Here is a 5,414-nt window from a genome sequence, read left to right on the forward strand (position 1 = left end):
GAAGCTTCAGCGAAATTTGTACGTATGTAGGTGTGCAGATGAAAAAGGTTTAAAAACCAAAAATATTGAAAATTAATGCGCAGTAGCGTAAAATTTGCACCGTAGTAATTTTTTGACGCCAGAACGCAAAAAAACATTTGACTCAGAAAATCGATAACAAAAATATAGACTTCCCTTTGAGATGAACTAGATCTATGCGCCACAAGTAAAGATGTTGAGTAACAAAATTCACAATTGAAAATATATGATTTTTTTTTTAACTTTTCCCGTTAATTTCTACTAAAGAAGTTTGAAGTATAACAAATCATACGCCACTCACAACGAAGCTTTTTTCATGCAAAAAAAAAACAACTGTAAAATTTTCACCCCAAAATTAAATTGAATAGAAAAAAATCTACACTAATTGCAACGACATGATTAATACAACAGATACGAATAAAAAAATATGTATAACAGTAATTTTAAGTCTCTGCAATAGCTGTAAATATTGCAAAGAATTTCAAATAGGGATACAGGCATGCATGAAACACAAATTGCACTTATAATAGTAAAAAATTGTTTGATTGAAAGCAAAAAAACATAAAGCTTAATAAAAAATAACGCATTAATGCATGTTTTCTTCCCCTAAAAACTTGTTTCGCCGTTACTTATTATTAAAAGATTGTAAAGCATTAAATATCGATAGATTTGTAGTCATAAGCAATTTTCATTGTGATTTAAGTTAGTAATTTTTTATTTTTACTTTTTTTCGTAACCAGTGTTTGTAAAATTTTACGATTATTGATTAGAACGTTATATTAAAAACTTTAAGTAAAATTTGATAATATTATCAGAAACTTCTTAAGTCCAAAAGTGTTCTTTAATTATTATTTGTTTTAATGAATTGTAAGACGATGGATAAGCAAAAGAAATAAATTTAAATAAAATTGCATCAAGTAAAATCAAATTTAAAAAAGTAATTTTAAATAAAATAAAGCAAAATAAAAAAGTGAAAAAGAACAAAATAAAATGAAATAAATTAAATTAAAAAATAAAAATTAAGTAAAAAATTTAAAAATAGAGTGAAAAAAATACAAAATAAAATATAATAAACCAAAATAAAATAAATCAAATTAAAATAAAAATAAAACAAAAAATAATATAAAATAAAACAAAATGCAGTAAATTAAATTAAATTAAAATAAAATAAGAGAACAAAATAAAATAAAATAAGAGAACAAAATAAATTAAATTAAAAATTATGTAAAATAAATAATTTAAATTACGTTAACAAATCAAAATTAAATTAAATTAAAGTGATAATGATAACGAAAATAAAAATAAAATAAATCATATAAATTAACTAAAAATTAACGGAAATACGTTAAAATAAATTAAATTTTTTTTTTGTTTTATTTGTAACCCATCTCATTACGACAAAAGCTTTGTAAATATTTATATAAAATATGTATAAATAAGAATAAAAACTTACCCATGCATATATTCTACACAATATAATCTATAATATTGTAGCTTTAAACACTAATTATAAATTAATACAAAATGAAATTTAAAAAGCATATATTATTAAAAAGAGTCTAACGAAAAACCAAACGCACGAAATCAAATAAACAATGAATCTTTGGAATAAGTAAATTATGTATTGCATATAGTATACCTAGAAAATGATTAAACGAAATGTGGAATAAAAGATCTATACATACATACATACATGCCAATAAATTGAAAAAAATGTGTTTTCGTTTCTGGAAAAGGAGGTTTATACATACATATCTACATATTTATGTATCTCCACTGCCAGGACGACATACTGATATTGGGCTTATTGTCCAAGATGAGGAGCATTAGAGTAATAGAGGAAGACCAACGGCTATAAAATTAGTTTGGAACAACGTGAGGGACCAAAATGTTCAAAAGCCAGTATATTTCCAAACTTAACTTTGAGGTAAATGCAATTGTTTTAGTATTTAGGGTTTTTTACAACACTCGTTTTTTTTTTACTTTTATACCGTCTCATACAGCCTACCGCAAATAAAACCTTCATGACCACCCTAATTCTAATGTCAATGCGCATATCGCATTTCTTTCCATTCACGCATAATATAGTACACATTAAAATAAGCGCATAAAATCAATAAAATAAGCGAACAGTATTTCGACGTCTGAGTGAAAGATCGACCTATCTCGGCAGCCAGTTGGAAAACGCCCCATCTTAAAATTTGATTGAAGAAGATAATATAGGGGAGTTTTAATTGTATTGCTATGTGGTATTTCTCTCACTCTTAATTTTATCAATGACACTCCCACTCTACGCCTAAAACTAAGAACAGTGATATTTATTTATTTTAAGCTGGTTTCAATTAAATAGTTGGATTTTTTTTTGTTACGTCTTTTTGCATTTCAGGTGACGATATACATACATATATACAAAACATATACATCAGCGTCCGGACTATGCTCCGATTGGAGCAGATTTACTCCAATTTTAACTTTTGTCAGCATTTGTATAGAAGGTGTAACAGAAGTTTTCTCTTTTACTCCTTAACATGCGGAATCACTTTTTATTTCCCACAGCGGGGGATTGATTAAGGACCAAAAAAATGTTTTGGAAAGGTGTAACTTCGTGCCACTTGGCAGAGTATATGTTGACGTTAGCTATTTTACCGCACAGTAGTGCTGCTGCAGAAAGAAAGTTTTCAGGGATGAATCTCATTAAACATAAAAACAGGAACTGGCTAAATGTCAAAACAGTTGAAAGTTAAACCAAAGGTCAGAAATTTATACGCCGTCTGAAAATTTATTAATTTTTTTTTAATTATAAATTTATTGATGGAATGTTTGTTTTGAATAAGGGCCGGTCGTTCAATGTCTGGTTATCACTACCACTACACTATCGATGATTTCGACATCATGCATGTAACATGTGATCGTTAAAGCAATCCTAGTAATTAACCGGAGCTCCTACCTCCGATTAGTGCAAATCAGACAATGAACAATCGGCCCTAATAGGGCTTTCGCACGAGGCGATTTTTCAGGCAACTTTTAGTTGAAAGCAAAAATCGCCTCGTCCGAACGTCCTTTCAACTAATCGCTTTCAACAAAGTTGGTCGCCAGCCAACTGAGCTCGTTCAACTTTTTTTCCTTGCAACCCTGTGTTTGTTTACATTCTGTATAAATACTTTTTTTCTTTTTTGCTTTTTTACTTTTATTTTATATTTAAGCTTCGCTAAAAGCACTACTACCAACGCTTGGCTTACCAAATTTACGCCAATTGATAAAATTTTGCGATTTAAATTCATTTTCGATAATGTAAATAACAATTCGTGTTGAAATGATAATCGCCTCGTCTGAATAGGGATGGCAACTTTTTTACTTTCAATTTGTCATTCAACTTTTGTTGCCTGTAAAATCGCCTTGTGCGAATGCCCTATAAGTGTACACGTAATTAATGTAACGGATTAATATACCATTCGGCCGGATACAGGTATAAAATAGTACCATAGTAACCCAATCTCGAAACCGACACTGCCTTATCTGGCAGTTGATAAGCTGTCGGCAACGCAGTTTATGCCATTTTTGACATTCTTACTCCGAATTCGGTTATCACCCTGTACCAGGAGTACATTCCGATGATTTCCGGTAATGCATTCCAGAAAAATTGCAGCAAGTTTGACATTCCATTTTGAACTGACATCCTAATTTATTTGTTGAACGTTTACTTTCTGATTAGTGATGTGCTGAGTCGATACTTTGAAGTATTGATCGATACTCGGTACCGATTTAAAAAGTATGCAATACTTTCGATATTCGGTACCGAAACGTTTAGGCTTCCAATAAGAACGCATGTAGACCAAAAATAAAAGCGGTTTAGGGGAGCCTAGCCTATCAAAAGCAAGTTTAGGTCTAAGTGATTTTAATTTCTATTTTCCATCGCTACAATGCAGAGAAACTCTTCCTTATTTGAAACATTTTCTCTAGATGAATCGGACGATGTTATCTTTGTAGGCCTGAAAGACTTCCTTCATCCGTCAAAGCATTTTTCTTAGATTTTAGATCTACGAAGGTGGAAACTGGTAAAATGGTAATTTACTGTTGAGACAAGATCAATAAAGCGATGAGAGTGCTTTGATATCACGATGCAGCGAACAAAGGTGGCGCTGTCAGTGATACCGCTACTTTGGTTTTGCCGATTTTGACAGTTGTGGTAACTTGTAAATAAACCTTTGTTTACAAATCAGCGAAAGAGAAATTTGAATTATAAGTGAAAAATCAGCTTAAATTGTGTTAATTTGCAATTTGTGAGTAATTTTTGCGTTGAAGACTGCGTAAAAACTAATACAATGAAGTGCTCTGTGTTAAATTGCGACAGCCCCCAAGATGCAAGAAGCGTAGCTGCAAGTGTAGCGCTGGGACGAATAGCTGCATTTTGTGTACATAGGGCACGACAAAGCCGTTCCCGAAATGTTTCTCTATTATTATATTAACAGCATTTCCTCACAATGATTTTGTTTCTGCTCCACGCAGCCTCCATTAGCAAGTTAACTAATCAATCCCGCAGAGATGCTGCTGCAGTTTTCTGCAACAGCCTTAGTTGCAAAGCAATGGAGTGCACTAAAACGTTTGCTGAAGCAGCCTCAATTGCAAAGAAATGGAGTGCACTAAAATGTTCACTGTTCTCTAATAGATTAGGTGAAAAATGCAATATTTTCGCATTTAGCAAAATTAAAACACGTTTTTCGCTGTAAAGTGAACTGCTTTGGCAGTTTCAACTCGTTCTTCTTTTCGCTCTATTCTTTGTTTACTTGTGGTACACAAATGTCAACGCCCACGACGGCGCGATCTTGTATTCTATCATTCTTGCTTTGATATGTGGTTTCCACATTGCTTAGTACAAATTGTTCAACTTTTGGGGAAGCATCTTCGTGCTCGTACTAATTTTGAATAATATTCATAGTCGAAATAAAGTCAATGCAACTTTTTTGAGAGATATTCTGTTGAAAATAATGTCAAAAAGGTGCAATTATGTATAGAAACGGTATTGGGTACCGAAATGAAGTATTGGGTACCAAAAATTTTTCTGAGGTATTGGGTACCGAGTATTAGGTACCGGCAATTCAGCACATCACTAATTCCGATAGATTCTCTACTCGCACTTACATAACTTACGAAAATTTGACAGTTGACGCAAGTAGCAAGAAAATTTTATCCTATTCGCAAACAGGCTAAACTAAACTCGAGGTAAGTGCAATAAAAAAATTATTAATTATCTAGTAAATGATATTCAAAGAACTTATTTCGCTTTTCAGCAAAATGGCTGGTGATTCACATTCTGAGGGTGCTAAATCGGGTGGTGGACTGTCTTCACTTTTCAATGGCAACACATTGCGTGGTCGCGCTAATGTGAGCATTCCACA

Source organism: Rhagoletis pomonella, unplaced genomic scaffold (genome assembly GCF_013731165.1).
Source record: "Rhagoletis pomonella isolate Grant_MI unplaced genomic scaffold, Rhpom_1.0 Rhpom_scaffold_00013, whole genome shotgun sequence".
NCBI lineage: Eukaryota > Metazoa > Arthropoda > Insecta > Diptera > Tephritidae > Rhagoletis > Rhagoletis pomonella.